Raw genomic sequence first — 19,663 nt, 5'->3', positions numbered from 1 at the left:
TTAGTTCAGGAGGCATGAAGAGTATTTAATAAAAGAAGTCAGAAAACTCCTGAATATTTGTGTGGGATTAGACTATGGGCTAAGGGGGCCGGCCCTGTGGCTGAGGGGTTAAGTTCGTGTGCGCTGCTTCGGAGGCCCAGGGTTTCGCTGGTTCAGATTCTGTGCGCAGACATGGCACTGCTCGTCAGGCCATGCTGAGGCGGCGTCCCACATGCCTCAACTAGAAGGACCCACAACTAAAATATACAACCATGTACTTGGGGGATGTGGGGAGAAAAAAGCAGAAAAAAAAAAAGATTGGCAACAGTTGTTAGCTCAGGTGCCAATCTTTAAAAAAAACAAAACAAAACAATATGGGCTAGGAAAGGGAGATTCTGACCAACATAGGTTTGATCAGAATATCCTGTGCCCTGAGTAGTACTTTTAGGGGTTGTCCAAGAGTGGATTTAAGGTGTTTGGGGACTAGAGAAAAAGATGTTAGATCCAGAGTGCCCCAAGGAGATGTCTTCTGAAATGAGAGTCAGAGGAACAAAGTTCCCATTTGCTGACGACATTTCAGAGACTATGTAGGTGCTTAGCCCGTCCTTCCTTCCATCCTTCCTTCCTTGCTTAAGGAAAAAAATCTCAGTTTACTTCTCCCAACAAACTTAGGATTCTTCCTCCTTTAAAGATGAAATTTTAAGGTTCCAAGAAATTGAGTAGCCTGCCCAAGTTTATACGACTAAATGAAAAAGGAAGATTCAAAGTGAGCTCCCCTAACTCCCAAACCCATGTTCTTTCCAAAACATTACACACCTCTCTTCCAGAAAATGGAATGGAAAATGTTTGTGGAAACCCACTGACTATTCCAAGCTGTATTTCAGAGTGAGACTGTGCTTAAGTTATCTTCGTGTGTGCAGTCTGTGCCCAAAATTTCCATCAAATTTGCTCTCTGCGTGGCTGGTTCTGTGTTCCCAGGAGAGGACTCAGTGGAGTTGCGGCCCTGCAAGAGAAGTGAGAGGAAAAGGCCGTGAGCCAAACGGCACTGTCCTGGGAGTAGAAATTCCTTGGCCACGAAGGTTATCAGGGCGGATGCCAGGCAGTCCCGTCGCTCAGTGGTGGTGTTCTAGCTTCTTCTGAGTTTCCTGTAGGTGTGAGCTGCATGATTTAGGCCAGGGCTAACCAGGACCGGCCGTGTGATTTGCAGGACCCAGTGAAAAATGAAAATGCAGGTCTCCTTGTTAAAAATATTATTAAGGATTTCAAGATGGTGAAGGCAGAGCATTTCAACAGGTGTGGAGACCTCTGAGTGTGTGGGGCCCCGGGCGATGGCACAGGCCATTCACCCACGAAGCTGACCCTGAAGCTAACCCTTGGGAATGTGGTCCAACAAAGATATTCACCCCAAACCTCCTGCCCTTTGTGTGCTATGCCAAGGTTACCAACACAAATCATCTGGTGGGGTGGAAATGAGATTTTCTTAAAAAGTTGACAACAGTAGCTATCATAAACTCACTTATTTGCTTTTTCATTCACAAAGTAATTAATTAAAAAGGCATTTATTGACCCCTTACCGTATGCCAGGCCCTGCGCTAGGTAGTGGGGATGTGAACGGTCCCCTCTGAAGCTTGACCTATGTCTTCTTGCCTCTCCCAAACAGCAGCTGTGGCCCTGAAGGCAGAGCGGCTGAGACAGTGGACGTGGGAATGAATGGCCACTGAATCTCTTGACCTAGAATTGTGCTCCTAGAGAAGGCTTTCCACCTTCCCCCCGGGGCCCATTCATTGAGGACGACTTGGGTACTTTGGTGGCAAGCAACAGAAGTGGATTCTGCTACCTTAATGAAGAAAAAAAGGTATTTATTGAAAAGATATGGGGAGCTCACAGAATGGAAGGAAATGGGCGATAAGCAGCCCTTATGAGGGCCAGAAACCCCGGCGGACTAGGCAGTCTGGGTAGAAGGAAGTAATAGTCCGCTCTGAATGTTGCTGTGAGGATGAACTGACTTCAGCTTTAAAAAAAACAAGCAACCTTTTTTTGTAAACTCAGAGAGATGCAGTGATTAGAATTAAGCCCACTCTCAGTTCGTGGCCTTATGCCCTGAAGGGTCTGGGAGAGGCCCTGTCATATTCTATTTTATGTATTTCCTTATTTGATCCCTGAGCCCCATGGTCCTCCCCATAGACAACCACTTTAAATGTGCTCAATTTCTGTCCTGGATTTGCATGTCTGTTCATGTATATAAAAGATACAGTGTATTTGGTATCTGTGTGCATGTTTAAAACTTACATAATTGGTTTTTTACGGTCGAGATTGTTCTGATGTTTACTTTTTGATGAATACAGATGTTTCTAAAGGCCTCTCCGTGTTGCTGTGTGTACACTTAGTTCAATGCTTCGAAGCTGCACATTGTGTTTCGTGGAATTCTCGGCTGTATTTTTTAATCCATTTCCCTGCAAATGGTCCCCCCGTTTGTCTTCTGTTTCCTACTACACAAGCTCCTTGTGATAAGCGGTCTCATGCATGTCCCCTGCGGACCTGGGTGAGAGTTTTTCTAGGACAGAAGTCTTGGCTGGCTATAAGAATCACTTTGTGGGGAGATGGGGAGTGGGGGTAACTTATGAGGCCTGCAGATGCCCGGGCCCTCCCTGCAGATATTCTGACTCAGTAGGCCTGACAGGGGCCCTGGGATCATTAGGTTTAACAAGTGTGCCAGGTGATTCTTATTATCAGGCATATTTGTGGAAAACTGATCTACAATATGCACCCTGGAATGGGATTCCTGGGCCAAGGGTATACGCATTCTTAATTTCACTGTTCTCTTGAAAGACAGGTCCATTTGGCTCTTCACCTCATCTACTGGCTCCTTGTTTTTAATAGCCAGTATCTCTAGTTGGTTCTCATTTGTGACTACTTGCTTTACATTACCAAGTTCTCCTTTATCTACTTGAGGGAAAGCATGAAGCTTATTTTTAAGTTCTTTTTTTCCCTGGTTCATTACCGAGAATTCGTCTAGCATCGATTGTTCCCTCTGTTTTCTTTTATCACAGTCTTGTCCTCTGTTGTCATTTTCCCCCTCAAGTTCACGCTCTCTCAGAATATTGGGTGCCTTGGCTGGTAACATGAACCTCAGGCCCTAGATTCTGCCACTCCTGGAGTTTAGAAAGAGAAATGTGTGTGCATGTGACCTGCGGGAGTGGCAGTGGGGTGGAGAGGAGTCAGGGGAAAAAGCCTCAAAGAGGGAGCGTGGGAGCCTCGGATGGTAATTCAGATTTATCTTTCTTACGCCCTTGCCTGGGAGGTCTGTTTTCTAAGTACCGTCTCCCTTGACTGTGGCCACTTAATGCTTGAGATGTGACAGCAGGGGTGGAAAGAAGGACACCCAGACATTGAGGGACCTGTCTGTCCCTATTGTCATTTTTGATATAATTTCTAGAAGCCTCGTAGGGTTCCAGCAGCACCCTGATGTCTCTCTGTTGTCTGCAGCCAGCCCGTGGTTAGCTGGGTTTTTTCTCCTCTGGAGCGGTAGCCATGTGGGCAGTGATACACCTAGGGGCAGATGAAGGATGGAAGGAAGCAGAAATAAACACTTATTTCCGCATCTGCCCACTGTCTTCTGCCTGTGGTGCTGCCTCTCCATCTCTCTCTCCTTTAGGAGCCGACCAGGGTTACTCACCGATTTCACATCAGTTTCTCAGATCTTTCAAGCTCCCTGTGGCATCTCCATGCCCGAGCTCCAGGGAGAAAGGCAGCAGCCACATTCCTGAGCCCTCTTTTCCAGCTTCAGCCCTTTTCCAAGCTTATGCTTCTCCGTTCAATATATTCATAGGAGAGAGGGTCTTATTGGCCTGGCACAATGATTCGAGAAGATCTCACTTTTAAAGTTTCCAATTTTGAAATATTAAGTGTTCTAAGCACGATACCTACCAAAGATGAAGGCAAGGGAAACCCTCAGGAAGTATGACAATTGCAAGCAGTATGGCACAGTGGTTAAGGGCACAGGCTTTGGGGCCAGGCATTCTGGGTGTTCAAGTCAAGGTCTCATCAGCATGTATTACCTGTGTTATCCAGGGCAAGTTACTCAGCCTTTCTGTGATCAGTAAATTTTATATGAGATCACACGTTTAGAGTACTTAGTTATTACACACATGTAGAGTATTTAATCATCACTATATTGTTAATATTTGATACATCAGTTATGCAACTAAAAATAAAAAGAAACATGAAGCTATTTTTTCTACTGTCATTATCTTAAAGACGTCAATACTATTGGTTTTCTTACCACTCGAGAAAAGTTACATTCCTGGTGTGCCTATTCCAGGAGAATAAAAAACTTCGAGTCTTGAACTTTCCTGAGACTATTTTTTTTTTCTCCCTTAAAAATGGCAGCTGTAACTAGCCCACTCCATCACCTGTTCCAGTGGAAACTTTACACCAAGTGCAAAAGTGTAAAGTGGACAAAAACAGCACAATGGAAGATGCCAGGCAGGTTAAGTAGATTGTCAGAAAATATTTGTTTTGTGGAATCATTGATATACTTCCATGGAGACCCAGAATTTTGGAACCCAATTTGAAAACATCTACAGCATAACGCAGTCAGTTAAAAAAATAAAATAAATCTGCATTCATTAATAAGAGACACACACATGTGTGCACACACGCATGTCTACACAGCCACGTGAACCTCATACGGCACTATGGTGCAGCGCTAATGTCTCATCCTGTTGAATTGCCATAGTGCAGTAGAGCAGGCTGAGAGAAGGTTTTCCCTCTGTTTAAAAACTTCAAGTCGTGGTCCGAAGGCCTTTTCAATCCCTCTCCTGTTTCGATAGCACCTCTGCTTCCCCATGTCTTGTAGCCCTGGGACATCCTTTGGTGGCTTCTCAGAGGCTCCGTTTCCATCATGCTGGATTATAAAGACAAACGTGTGGGGAAAAAGCAAAGCGGTGGGTGTAGAGCAGGTGGAGTGGGTCCACCTGGACGTCTCTGCCTCGCTCAGTAACAGCCTCAGCAGGAGCTGTGAGGGCCCAGTCTGTGGACCTCAACCGTCTCATTACGCTCCAGTGACTTCCAGCTGCCGGTGTCTACATCTCCTGCCTGAGGCTTTTTCTGGAACTGGAGAAGGCCACTCTGCTCTCATAGTCAAGGCGCGTTGGAAGTGCTATAGAATTAACACCAGTTAGGAACAGTCCTCCACCAGGGACTCTCAGGAGTTGATGCAAACCCAGCTTCCTTGACCCTCAGGTGGAATAATCGTGAGGCGTGTAGTTTGCTGGGTTTCCCAGACTTCCCTTCCAGAGTCATCCACTGCGGTGGCTGCTTTTAATAAGGCCTTCTACTGGTGTCCTTCCTCTGCTGCATCACTTCCCCATTCCTTGATTGGTGTTGCTTCCACCTCCCAAATAACCTATTTGCAATAGCATCCTTGCCTCAGGGCACCTCCTAGGGGGATCCAAATGAGATGCCATCCTTAGCTTTACTGTCGTTTCTACATCCCCTTCCACTCACGACTCTTTCAAGCTTTGAGGTTGGGCTTTTGAGAGTCTGTGCAATATGAGCAGCCTGTCCTCCTGACCACAGTTGATTGGATCAGGGAGAGAGAACAGCTGGGCCCATCAGAGTTCCTTCCCTAGGAGTTTGGAGATTGGTAGGGATGGGTGGGAGTTGGTGGGGAGATGGGAGTGGGGAGAGAGAGAAAGGGGGAGAGAGAAACAAAGATTGATGGGGTGACTCTTTCCCCAGGTGGGTGCTGAAGTACATACACTTGGGAGCTATGAACACATTCTGCGTATATATTCTGGGAGCTGAGACAGCTCAACTAGTCTGCAGAGAGAAAAATGAAGCAGGTGTGCAGTGGAAAGCACAGGTGAGGGACATAAAAATACTGCTGTGGTTTTGGCAACCTTCCAGTTTCTGGTTCCGTCTTTTCAGAGGTCTGGCTCCATTTCTGTTTTGACAAGATACCCATTTTCTTAAAAAAATTGCCCACTTTTTGTTTAAGCTAGAATGAGTTGATTTCTTTTGCTTGAAGCCAGGACATCAACTAATGCACATTTTATATCATAAGTAATCCTTATTAAAAATAAATTGTGTTTTTAGGGCTCTTGCCATCTCAGCTCTGGAATTGAGGTATTTTATTTTCCGTTTATTCATCCCCTTCCCTAGGAGACATGTTAGCAAAAGAAAGAGGTAATTTCCTCTTCTCCACAGGTGAAAACATGGGGCTTTCTTTTGTGGAGTTCTTGTGTTCTCTGTTCTCTTGACACCTGGAGACAATCCCCTCGCACATCCTGAGATCTTGCAGGGGCAAGAAGCTGGATTCCCTGAAGAGGTGTAGGCCACATGCACAGGAGGCCCTGTGGGCACTGAGAGTCGAGAGGCTGTGGAACGGCTGGGGAAGAGGACGGCTGGGACTCATGGGTCACTAGACGAGGGCACTCCTTGACAGCCAGCCCTTCTGGGCATCTGGGGTGGATGCGACAGTGAGGTTGGCCAGCATGCACTGCGGCCTTAGGAATGTTGGCAAGGAGACAACAGTGGTGAGGGAGCATCCTTGCAGCCTGCCCAGGGTGGCAGGGCATGACAGATGGGGAGATCCAGCCCGAGCAGTGGCACTGGGCAGCAAAGAAGAAATAGTGGCCACTCAGGATGGAAGAAGGGTTCTTCCCCTTTTCTCTGAAGCAAGTGAGCCCTGGGATTACCATGTGCTACAGGATGGTGGGGCATGAATATTGTCTAATATTTTAACCAACCATTTTAACCAACCTTGGCAAGTGGAGTGTCTTAGTCAGTTCAAGCTGCTATAACAAAAATACCATAGACTGGGTGGCTTAAACAACAGACATTTATTCCTCACAGTTTTGGAGGCTGAAGTCCAAGATCAAGGCACCCACAGATCCACTGTCTGGTGATGATCCCCTTCCTGGCTTGTAGATAACCACCTTCTTGCTGTATCCTTACGCAGGCTGGGGAGAGGTGGAGAGGCAGAGAGAGAGAGAGAGAGAGCACAAGAGAGAGCCCTCTCCTGTCTTTCTTAGAAGGGCACTAATCCCATTCATGAGGGCTCTACTCTCATGACCTAGTTACCTCTCAAAGACCCCACCTCCTAAATACAATCACACTGGGGGGTAGGGTTTCAACATATGAATTTGAGGGGGAGGTGGCACAAACTTTCAGTCCAGAGCATGGGGGCTGGAACTAGGATTTAATTTAATTAAGAAATTTGAATGGCATTTTTTACAATAGTCCAGGTGTGGTGGAAGAATTCACACCTGTTACATTTGTACATTTGGATGACCGTTATGATAAAGGACAATCATTCTTTACAGATGTATTTTGTCCCACAACCAAATTTCAGAGGTGATTGTTTCTTGGGGGCGCTTTTAGGTGAAAATATGTAGCTACTTCCCTAGTCGATTATAAAGGTTATAAAGGAGTGCAAGCAAAATAGACTGATCTAAGGAGTGGCGGATTGGTGTTGTACCTGTCAAAAGAGCGAGGTTAAACAGGAGAAAGTGACTGTAGAAAAGAGAATTTAGGGGAGTCCGTCAGGAAGTCACTGGGCAGACAGAAAGACTAGAGAACAAGGCTGAGAAAATGAGTGGAAACCAAGGGCAGATGGACAGCCAGAACACAGCCCCAGGTTAGAGGGATGCTGCTTCCAGACACTGGCCATGGCCACCCCCTGCCACTGCAGGACACCAATGGCATTGCCACAGGTAGAATCCATCCAACACTGTCCTTTGCCTTTGCATCACTTGCTACAGGCTCAGTGTCCCAGGGGGAGCCTTGGGTGGGCCAGGCAGGTTGTCTGCTCAGGCCCGGCCTCAAGGACTAAGAGACAGTGAGTGTCTGGCTTTCTGGTTACTGTAGTGAAAGGTGTGACTCCCACCAAGATGATGGTAGCTTCCTCAAATCTGGCCGAAAATCTCCCACATAAAGTCATTGTGATATGTACATGTCCACAATGAAAAGGACCCAACATTTAGGCCCCTGTGGGTGACTGGCAGCGTTCATGTCCCCAGAGAATTCTCAAAGGCTCTCTCCTCTTTTCATGTGGCAGTCTCTCTGTCAACTTCCATGACTACAGTCCCCGATCTATGCCCCTAAGTCTGAAATCTCTAGCTCAGTTGCTCTCTCTTACCTCTCTTCGGAGTTTCAGACTGCCGTAGTCAACTGACTACTCCTCATAGCCTCTCAGATGTCCCTTAAGCTCAACTGAACTCATCATCTTTTAGGAAGGTTGTGGACTCTGGAGATGGACAGCCTGGGTTCAAATCCCAGCCTGGCCACATATTAGCTGTGTAACCTTGGAGAAATTACGGACTTCTCCATGACTCAGTCTTATCGTCTGTAAAATGGGGATAACAGCTCTCTCATGGGGTTTTTATGACGATTAAATGACTTGATACATGAACAACACTTAGGATGTTGCTTGGCACATACTAAGTACTCAGTTAATTATTATTTCCCACTACTCTTGGACCTCCCTTATTTCCTTTCCTCAGTTAATACTCCATCATACAGGCTAGAGACTTCCAGGTCACACTTGACTGCTCTTTCCCTTCTCCTCAATGCCCGTGTTATATCACTTCCAAAGTCTGTTGATTCAACTTCTCAAGTGCCTCTTAAGTCCTTCTCCTTCTCTCCAAGCCCACTGCTACATTCTTGGTTTTGGCTGCCATTGTCCCTTACTTGGATGATTGAAACAGTGCTCTAACTAGTTTCTTAGCCTCCAGGTGCTTCCAGGATAAAGAAAGACATAGAATTCTCCCATATGATAATAATAACAGTCAACATTGTTGAGTCTCTGCTATTAGCTGGGAAGTGTTCTAAGAGCATTACGTGGATTAATTATCTCATTTAGTTGTCACCGACCCCGCCTCCCGCTCCTGAACAGGTACTTTATTATTTCCCTCTTGTAGCTGGGGAAACCAAGGCACAGAGTCCTCAGGGGGCTTGTCCAGGGTCACACAGCAGTAATGGCCCAGGTGGGATCTGGACGTTGAGCAGCCAAGGCCCATGCCCTTCAGTGGATGCTCTCCCCTAGGCAGGGGGTTGCCAAAGAGCGCTCGGTCTCCTGAGGGTGTCATGGGTGGAAAATTTTTTAGAACTCCTATTTATATTTATTTTAAACTAAAATTATGAAATACGTTAAGGTTGATTAATATAAAGTATATGGATTGACACTGGCAGTCTCACTGGGCTGCACACGGTACTAGGGCCCTGTGAGGAGAGAGGGGATTTGACGAGTTGAGAGGTTGACCGTGACGTTCTCATGCACTTTGCTGTCAACGTGCTATAAGGGGATCATCAATGTGGCTAAAAATTGACTTTTAAAAAGTAGAATCTGATGATACTTTTAATGAAATGAGAAGTAGATATGAAATGTTTATTCCAAATAGAGATTTACTTGAGGCAAAGAGTTGTCAAACCTGAAGATGTGTGTTCCAAAATCTCTGACCTTTGCCGTCTGGTAAGCGGCTGTCAGTTGTAAGCTATGTAGAAACTCATCTTGAGAAATTAAGAACATCCTAATAAGTACCTTCAAAGTCAAAGGGACATTTTAACAATGAGTGAAAGAACAATTGATTTTCAAAAGAAAATCATATTGTGGAGAGAGCTTGTTAAAAACAGATCTTTGAGACTATTCCAATGCTTGCAATTTTTTCTTTTCTTTTCTTTCTTTCTTTCCTTCTTTCCTTCCTTTCTTTTTCCCTGCGCCCTCTCCCTCCCTCCTTCATTACTTTGTTCTTTTAGCTGAAAATGACAGTTGTTAAATATAAAATCTCATGCCTGGATTCTTTAAAAATACGGAAAAATAATTTTCTGTTCTGCCCCCAATCTTTTGAATGAGAAATTTCAATGGGTTTTGAAGCCATTTGTTAAAGTATAAAGTACAACAATTTCTGATTAATCTCTACTAACAGCCAATCAACATTTGGTAAGACTGATACTTACCAACCAAATTCTAATAAACTTTTGCCGCAGTGGTAGGTAGGATTAAAAAACGAGTACCAAGATCCCCATTTGGACCTAAACACCTTAGTAAGCCCTATTTTTCATTTAGGACAGTCATTAAAATCAAGTATCAAAATATGACCTTCAAATTACTGTATCATAAAATGCTAAAGCAAGGTATCAAAAATAATTAAGATTATTCAATCACAGTGTTCTCACAAAGAATATATTACTTATAAAACTTTTCATGTGGTTGATAAAATATTTTAAATTATTAAAGTATTTTCTTAAAATTTTGTTTTTATGCTTCATAACGTTTCTAATAAATTAAAAGGGAAGCAAGTAGATAAAATTTGTCAATACAATCAATATATTATACTGTTTAATTTTTTTTCTTGACAAAAAAGCATGGAAATTACTGTTCAATACTTTAAAAAAAAATTTTTTTTATTATTGAGTTAATGATAGGTTACAATCTTGCGAAATTTCAGTTGTACATTAATGTTTGTCAGTCGTATTGTAGGTGCACCACTTCACCCTTTGTGCCCACCCGCCACCCCACCTTTCCCCTGGTAGCCACTAATCTGTTCTCTTTGTCCACATTTTTAAATTCCTCATATGAGTGGAGTCATACAGAGATTATCCTTCTCTAACTGGCTTATTTCACTTAACACAATTCCCTCAAGGTCCATCCATGTTATTGCAAATGGAATGATTTTGTTCTGTTTTGCAGCTGAGTAGTATTCCATTGTATATATGTACCACATCTTCTTTATCCATTCGTCTGTTGCTGGGCACTTAGGTTGCTTCCATGTCTTGGCTATTGTAAATAATGCTGCAATGAACATTGGGGTGCATAGGACTTTCGGAATTGCTGACTTCAAGCTCTTAGGATAGATACCCAGTAGTGGGATGGCTGGATCATACGGTAGTTCTATTTTTCATTTTTTGAGCAATCTCCATACTGTTTTCCATAGTGGCTGCATCAGTTTGCATTCCTACCAGCAGCGTATGAGGGTTCCTTTTTCTCCACAACCTCTCCCACATTTGTTACTATTAGTTTTAGAAATTTTTGTTATTCTAATGGGTGTAAGGTGATATCTTAGTGTAGTTTTGATTTACATTTCCCTGATGATCAGCGATGATGAGCATCTTTTCATGTGCCTATTGGCCATCCGTATATCTTCTTTGGAGAAATGTCTGTTCATGTCTCCAGCCCATTTTTTGATCAGGTTGTTTGATTTTTTGTTGTTGAGTTGTGAGAGTTCTTTATATATTATGGATATTAAGCCTTTGCCAGATATATGACTTGCAAATATTTTTTCCCAGTTAGTGGGTTGTTTTTTTGTTTCAATCCTGTTTTCATTTGCCTTGAAGAAGCTCTTTAGTCTGATGAAGTCCTACTTGTTTATTCTTTCTATTGTTTCCCTTCTCTGAGAAGACATGGTGTCCAAAAAGATCCTTTTCAATACCGATGTCAAAGAGTGTACTGCCTACGTTTTCTTCTAGAAGCCTTATGGTTTCAGGTCTCACCTTTAGGTCTTTGATCCATTTTGAGTTTATTTTGGTGAATAGTGAAAAAGAATGGTCAATTTTCATTCTTTTGCATGTGGCTTTCCAGTTTTCCCAGCACCATTTGTTGAAAAGACTTTCTTTTCTCCATTGTATGCTCTCAGCTCCTTTGTCAAAGATAAGCTGTCCATAGATGTGTGGTTTTATTTCTGGGCTTTCAATTCTGTTCCATTGATCTGTACACCTGTTTTTGTACCAGTACCATGCTGTTTTGATTACTGTAGCTTTGTAGTATGTTTTGAAGTCAGGGATTGTGATGCCTCCCGTTTTGTTCTTTTTTCTCAGGATTGCTTTAGCAATTCGGGGTCTTTCTTGCCCCATATGAATTTTAGGATTCTTTGTTCTAATTCTGTAAAGTGTTCAATACTATTAATACTATTATATTTATGATTATCTGCCATTTAAAATTCTTTAAATTTGCAAGGTACTTATTCCTAGCTTTCTGGAATAAAAATTATTGCTCTAATTAAATGTTTACTTCTTGGTTTTTATTTCTTTTGCTCACTTTCATATATTTATATGCATCTTTGTGTGTGTATATTTAATGTGTGTATGTATATATCTATATATACCTATGTGTGTGTGTGTATACATATATAAAACCTTGTTTCTAACTGGCCAAATTTTTTTCCCTTCAACTTTTTAGTATTTCCCCAATGTCTTTATTTATTTATTTTTTTTTGCAGAAGATTAGCCCTGAGCTAACATGTGCTGACAATCCTCTTCTTTCTACTGAGGAAGACTCAGCCCTGAGCTAACATCCGTGCCCATCTTCCTCTACTTTATATGTGGGAGGCCTCCACAGCATGGCTTGGCAAGTGGTGGCTGGGTCTGCACCCAGGATCCGAACCAGCAAACCCTGGGCCGCTGAAGCAGGACATGCAAACTTAACCGCTGCACGACCAGGCCAGACCCTTTTCCTACTTTCTTTTAAATCTTTTTTTTAAAATTTAAATTTATCTGACTTTGTGTCCTAAATACATCCCAATGGGTTCCTGTGTAGTGGTGTGCCCCTCTGCCTTACGTCCACATCCTCATTTTCCTATCTTGTATCACTGCCTCTCCTTTTCTCATCTCCCTTTCTCTTCTTCTCTCTCCTGCCTCCATTATTCCAGGCCCCTCTGGAGCACAATCATTTCTCTAGGGAGTATTGGTGGTGATCAGAGAATCACAGAGAAGTAGAGGGACCCACAGGCTTTCACTTCCATTGTTAGAGCAGAAATAGATGCTGAGGGGAAAGGAACTGGGCATCAGGCTCCCAGGACAACTTAAAGGGCAGTGCCTTTAAGGGGGTGGAGGGGGCTCCGCTCACCGAGCATCTGGATCTTGCCTGCTGAGCTCAGTTAGTGCTCTCTGAGCCTCTGTGAGAGCTCGCAGATGCCCACAGGTGATATCATTAGTCCTCGTGTTGGAGGATTGGGGCAGGCAGAAAATGGTGGCATTTGGAGCTTCCAATAGAGGGCCTGCACTTTGCACGTCCAGGGGAGTTGTACTCTGATCAGATTAGGAGGAAATGTAAAGGCACCTGGTAACAACGCTGTTTGTTATAGGGCAGAAATCAGTGCAAATCAGGCTGGCCCTGGCTCTCTGCCAAAGGATTTTATTTCCTGAATCACGAAAACCATTTCCCCTTGAGACTGTGCCATGGCCCCGACCTCCAGCACAGAACTGCAGCGAGGCTCCAAGGCCACTGCCCTTTGGGCCGCACTTGTGGTGCTAACTTTGTTCCACTTAGGGGCTTCCTGAGCCTTGCTGCAGAACACCCCTAATTGCACTGGGCTATCTTTCCCTGGACCACAGCAGTCTGAGGTGCTGCTGCTTCAGCGAATGTCCAGTGCCTGGCTGATGGGGCCTGGAGTCATGTCCCAGGGGGGCTGGCTGCACATGTGTGGTGGAAGGACCCACAGCCATCCAGAGTGGAGGCTGGATGCTTGGGGACACTGGGAGAAGACAGGGTGCAGCAGACCCACAGTGGGTGGTGGATCCTTTTGGGATTTCTGTCCCACGGTCTCAGGAGCACGCACCGTTCGATTCCTTGGCTCGCTGCATCCTTGGGTGGGTAATCCGAGTCCTGCAGGGCTGGTAGCTGCAGCCACGAAGCCAGGGTTGCTCTGTTTTTTCTCAACAGTTAGCATGTCCCAGCTCTTCTTCAATGTCAAAATGTTTTCCCGTGAACACCAGGGCTAGCATTTCCCCGCCCTATCAGCCCTAGCAACCAGAAGCCCAGTTTCCAGGAAAGCAGCCACTTGATCCAACCTGGTGGAACCCACTCCCCAGCTCAGCAACTCACATGGCATTTACGCCCCAGTGCTCCACAGCAGAGTGTTTTTTTAGCTGCGGCCACATGACATCATTTCCAACTGGCCAGCCTTCCTCCTGCTCCCCCACACAGCAGCCCTCCGCCCCCAGCCTTTCTCCTCTGCACAGTCCAGGGTGGTAGTTTGTGGAGGGGTGGGAATGCGTTGGGCTTTTTTTGAGGGGCTAATTCCCTTTGTTTCTCGAAATATCCCAGCCCTGGCTGCTCTCATCCCTTCCCTGGGTAGAGAGAGCGTGGCTGGGGCTCCAGGAATGCACGACTGCTCGCTGAGACAGGGCTCTCGCTGAGCCTGGGGGGCCGAGATGGGTGGCCCTGAGGAAGACCCTTCCCTTCAGTGGGGCGCCTCCCTCTCTGGTGTGAAATGGAAATGCTGTTTCTCTGAACCCTGCATCCTGTGAGATGCTTGAAAAAAATAACAGTGATGCTGACATGTGATTGTTAGGTGCCTCCCACGCCTGGCAATTGTCTTTGAGTACATTTGGTGGTACTTTGGTGAGCCACGAAAAAGCAAGCCTGTGTCTTGTGATATGAAGAGGTTCTTTTCCTAACCATATATGTCTCCCCCAGAGAACCAATAAATAATGTGGTCCCTCTGGCAGGGCTGTCTTTCCACAGCTGCCCCAGGAGCCCTCTGGCCCCCGCTCGCTGCTTCTCCTGTTTCAATTTCCATGTCCTCTCCGTTTTGTAACTCAAGGAGCTCCTCGGGCTCAGGAACAGCTGACAACCTGGCCAGCTCCCAGCCATGGCATCTGGGGAAGGGGCGATGGGCACGGACTTGCAGGCATGCTTTAGGGCACCCTGTCCCAGGCTGCTGTGAATCACTGGAAGGTGAGCAAGGATGTGTGCTGGGGCATAGGGACCTCCGGTGCCAAACCCAGATCTGGCAAGGCTGTGCAAGTGAGTAAGGAGAGACGGGGAGATGAGGAAGAGCTTTTCTCATGGGAGAATCCCACAGACAGTCCTCTCATCACATCCTCATCTTCAGCCTCCGTCCCCCCACCAGAAATTCAGGGGGCACGCGTAGCTAGACTCTGCTCATGTTGCTGAATTAGAGAGCACAAAAGACCTTTGTAAACCCATCACACTCCAGCCTATTTTACAGATGAAGAAAGTAAAGCCCAGAGGAGAAATAACTTGTCCCAAGTCAGGTATGGCTGGGGCTTAAACCCAGCTTCCCCTCAGAGCCCTGCTCACCAGAGAGCTCAGGGGCTGCCCGCTCTGCCCGCCCAGCCCCCCACCCTGTGCGTTTCCATCCTGCCCCCAGGGAGGTGAGTGCACCCTGGGACAGTGGTAAGGGGGAGCTGGTGGATGAAAGGCAACGAAACCCATGGAGTTCATTCCTCTAGCCCGGCCCCTCTACCCGGCTCTGCTGACCCCTCCTGCTGCACTCCCCTGACCCCTTCCCAAAGTGATGGCTTTTCCTTCTGGGTCAAACTAAATGCTGCGCCCTCCTAGCCCCGGGGGAGGGACAGGCTGAGTTCCAGGTTAGGGTGACTGGGAAGAACACTGCGCTGTCGCTGCCTCCAGCTGTTCTTTTATTACCAAGCGCCTGGGAGAAGGGAGCCAAAAGGGCCCTCAGAAGCAAAGCATGTCATTTGGGGAGTGGCTGGCGATGCCGGTGTTGATGGCTGAGCGTCACAGCCGCAGCCAAAAAGCCCCTGGACTCTGATTCCTCCCGTCGCTAAGAGCAGGAGTGGTAATCTTGGAGAACGCCCTAAAGGTGACCGCAGGGCCCGAGCTGCTCCAGCTACGGGCTTTCAGGGCATCTTCCCTCAGAGTTCTGGAACGCCATGCACTTGTTTATCTGCTCGGAGAGCGGCGTGCCCGCCCCCTCTGCCTACCTCTGCCTCTCCATGGGCTCAGCATGGCACTGGCATTTAATAAATGTTAAAAAATAGCAACGTCTGAACCACTGACCTTCGCATAAAGTCCTTTGAGACCACTGCCAGAGCATTTCCTCCTTTGTGGGGCCAGACAACCCCAAGGCCCAGAAGGAGAAAAGAGAAACACACCCTCAGCACGGGGGCCAGGGACACCGTGGGTCCAGGTCGCAATAATGGAATGGGGCCAGATGCTTTCACAGAGATGCCTGGGCCGTGTGCCCTCTGCCAACCAAGGGCAGTGGCTTTGCGTCCCCTCCCTGCATCCCTCCAGATGTGTCTGTGCTGATGATCCAGAGTTTCAGACCCAAGCACCGGGCTGAGGTGGGGCACTTCCAACACCCTCTCTTCATCACCTGCCCCTCCCTCGCAAAGTCCCTTCCACCATCGTTCGGCTGAGACTTCCTTATCTGGGGGTGAAGGATGAGTGGGACTGGGGTTTTCCAGCCAGTCTGAGTCTTGGGTTTCATCCTCTTCCTTTTAAAAAGTATTATGCAGGCTTTTCTTTACCCACAGGCCTGGTCAGCGGAGTCCTGGCAAGTCTTTTATAGCCAGCTCTCTCCCTTCCTCTTTTTCTTCTTCCCTAAAGACTATGGAGAGATGAATATTGCAGAGGGGAGGGGACCTGAGGGCCTGGAACTGGAAGACAAGCTTTATGTAATTGATTTAACCTCCCCATTGTACCGATTTGATAGGTGAGCAGTTGAGATTTGGAGAGAGTAAGTAAGGAGCCCAGGGTGGCAGCCGGCAGGACCAGGCACATCCCAGGCCGATCGCGTGGGACCCAGAGTGCTGTCCAGGGCTGGATGCTGACCCCTCTGGGGCTCACGGCAGGACAGGCACTGCTCCAGATGCTCGATGCGCTTGACCCCTTTTCATCTCAGTGACAGCCTTGTGAGAAGGTAGCCATTGCTCTCCCCATTTTATGGATGCAGAAACTGAGGCTCAGAGAGTTAAGTACCTTCCTAAAATTGTCACTTTGGTTTCTGAGCCTTTGTGACAGCAGCAACAGATATTTTCTGGGGATCCTGGGCATCATGGATGACTGGACTGTTGGCCTGACCAGCCATCCCTGTTGCCCAGGACTTGCCCAGTCTTAGCAATGAAATTTCCACATCCTGGGAAACCCCTTAATCTGGGGCAAACTGGGTGTGTCGGTCGCCCATTAAATGTTCCTCCGTCTCTTCCTCTGCCTTTCCCACAGTGCTTCAGATCTTCAGAGCAACCCACCGTTAACTTCAGCCTTTTCCCTGGGAAAGACAGAGGGGGCTCTGGAGGAGGGCAGGTCCTAAGTCACGGGGTTATTTGAGGATTCCAGGGAGAAAAGTTCTCAGCACAGCGCTGGGAAGGCAATGGATGCCCACAAATGGCCACTCTTGTTCTTAGCCGGAGGACAAGAAGAATGGACAGGGAGATGGGGAGTGACAGCAGAATTGGGGGATCTGGTGCAGTGGAAGGGAGCCCCTGAGGGGACACCTCCGTCTGCTGAGTCCCTACGCAGGGCCAGGCACTTCCATCCATCACCCGAGTCCTTGAGGCTGCGACTAGGTCTGGGAGACAGTCTGCAGGGCGTGGGTCCAGGTGAGGAGACCCAGGCTTAAGAAGGCCAGTGCTTGCCCCAGCGAGGATGTGGGGAGCGAGGACTTGAATCCACTCCATCGGTCTTCGAAGCCTTGCTCTTAATTATGAGACAGGGCTGCCTCTTAGGGGAAAAGGGATGGGGAAGAAGGCGCTCGAAAGGGACCTGGAAAGAATGCAAGGAGGTGGAAGGCAGGAAGAAGCAGAGAAAACGGAATCTCTATGGGAGCTGGGAGTGTGAAGAGGTTTCCGGCCCAGTTCGTGAGAGTGGTCTCGGTGCGCCGAGTGCGCTCCTGTGGGCCAGGCCTTCTCTGTGTTTTCCTGTGTATTAACCCATTCAAGTCTCCCAAATCCCATGAGGTGAGTATCAGCAGCTGCAGCAGCATCTGCGTTTTACAGATGAGGAGAGTGGGGCCCAGAGGGGTAAAGAAACTTGCCCAAGGTCACACAGCTAGTAGTGATGTAGCTAGGATTCAAACTTGTCTGATGGTTAAGGATCAGAGGAGTTTTTCCTTGTCCTTTTCTAAAACAGTTATGCAGCCTTTACTCGCAAGCTTGGCTTGGTGGCGTTGAGGTAGTCTTCTCTTTCAGTCTGCTTCTCCCCTTCCTCTTTTACGTTCCTCCCTAAAGGCTGGGAAAAGACTATTTTAGCCCCTCCACCTCTTTCTTGGCTCAGGCCTGATCAGGAGTAGGACCGGTGCATGTGTGTTGGGGGCCGGGGGGTTGGTGATTGGTAATCTCAGGTGCGTGTGTGGGACTGTGTGTGTGTGTGTGTTTGTGTGTTGAGATCAAAGTTGCTCCAGGAAAATGTGTACACCCTGGAGCTTGAAGATTACCTGGGCCAGCCCCCTCTCAGCTCATCTCTAAACCTTCATGGCGAATGTGCTTTCAGGAGCCTGGGGAAAGAGCCAGACCCTGAGATCACCTGCTGGCTTTGTCCCAGCTCGCTGCTCAGGAAGCAGGCTTTGTGCATCCCTTGCACCTGTGTCTGATGGGAAATTGGAGGCGGGAGGAGCCGATCAGGAAAGAACCTGCGCTGGGTGTGGGTTCCGCTGCCCAGGCGAGCTCCACCCCTGCCCCACCCCTCCCGACAAAAGGCAGCTGTGAATCACCAGCTCCCGCACCACCTCACCTGACCCACCCTCTTCCCAGCACCACCCCTGCCACCACCTCCTCACCTGGGCACATTACTCACCTGTCTCTGTCTGTTCCCCTCGCTGAGTCTGCAGGGGGCTTGTTCTGCGACCAGCCCTGCTGTGAACAGCATAATTGCGTATGGCCCACACACCAATAGGTTGTAATTGTTGAACAATAAAAGTGCAATACCAGCCACAGTTGATGGTCCAACTCATACAGAGATACAGAATCAACTTCTGTATAGTCGGGAGTCTGTTTCAGGTAGCTTTCACACCGGAAGTTCTCTTTCTGCTAACAAGTTAGGGAATTAGATCTCTACCAGAGCTACAGAGAGAAGCCATTTCTCGTTAGAAAGCATTTTGCAGAGCAGCCAGTAGAGGAGCGTGAAGCGCCTTCAACTACAACGTTGCATGGATGTCCGTGTGAATTATGGTCCACAGTGGTTGGAGTAACACAACACAGAAATCAGTCTTTACAGCTCATAGTAAATACACAATAGAATGGTATTGAATAAATGAATAAAAATTCTATTACAATGTCTGAAGATGAAGAGTGAGAAACTGAGAATTCTCTGTATTGGAATATCAATACTGATACAAAAATGCAATCCAGCCTGGCTGGAAAGATGGAGCAGTTTGAGATACAGAAATACATCTTGAAACCAGGGTGGTGAACAAAAAGAATCAGCAACTGAGATACATCCCTTTGCAGTAGCTAGATAAAGGCGGGGTTGCTGTGTATTGCTGCACAGGTTGTATACTGCACAACTCCAGCAGATATTCTTTACAGCGACTGCAATATGCAGAGTGTTTTGTAAAGTCATGGCACTGGATAAGGGTTTTCCCAACCCCTTAGTGAGGGATATGTGGAAAGTTACTATCAGAACAAAACAGTGCATGTTATTTAGACTTTGTCTATGCATCCATTTGTGCCTACCTTAACTGTTTAGCAAATTGCAAACATAATTCATTCCTGTGGATTTAGTCATTTAAAAATTTTTTTAATATATCATGAAATAATTATAGATTTACAGGAAGTTGCAAAACAATGGACGAGGAGGTCCCACGTATACTTCATCCAGTTTTGCCCAATAGTAACAACTTGCAGAGCTAGATTTAAAATCTAAACCAGAAGGTTGACATTGGTGCAACCCACAGAGCATATTCAGATCTCACCAGTTTTCCAGGCAGGTGTTTGTCTATATACTTCTGTGCAGTCCTATCCCCTTAAACTGGCGGTA

General features: G+C 46.8%; 1 long non-coding RNA gene across 1 annotated transcript in view; it reads left to right on the top strand.

The window, feature by feature from the left end:
- The window catches only part of LOC139077234 (uncharacterized), a 34,574-nt gene extending 15,956 nt beyond the window's left edge, over positions 1–18,618 (top strand). Inside the window, exons 3-4 of the long non-coding RNA XR_011529563.1 lie at positions 1,640–1,834; positions 12,198–18,618. This is a non-coding gene — a long non-coding RNA (uncharacterized lncRNA). The remainder of the gene's footprint in view (positions 1–1,639; positions 1,835–12,197) is intronic.
- The last annotated feature ends 1,045 nt before the right edge of the window (positions 18,619–19,663 follow it).

This window comes from Equus przewalskii, chromosome 19 (assembly GCF_037783145.1).
Source record: "Equus przewalskii isolate Varuska chromosome 19, EquPr2, whole genome shotgun sequence".
Lineage (NCBI taxonomy): Eukaryota > Metazoa > Chordata > Mammalia > Perissodactyla > Equidae > Equus > Equus przewalskii.
The sequence above is the reverse complement of the archived record's forward strand: the minus strand, read 5'-3'. Positions and strand labels throughout refer to the sequence as shown.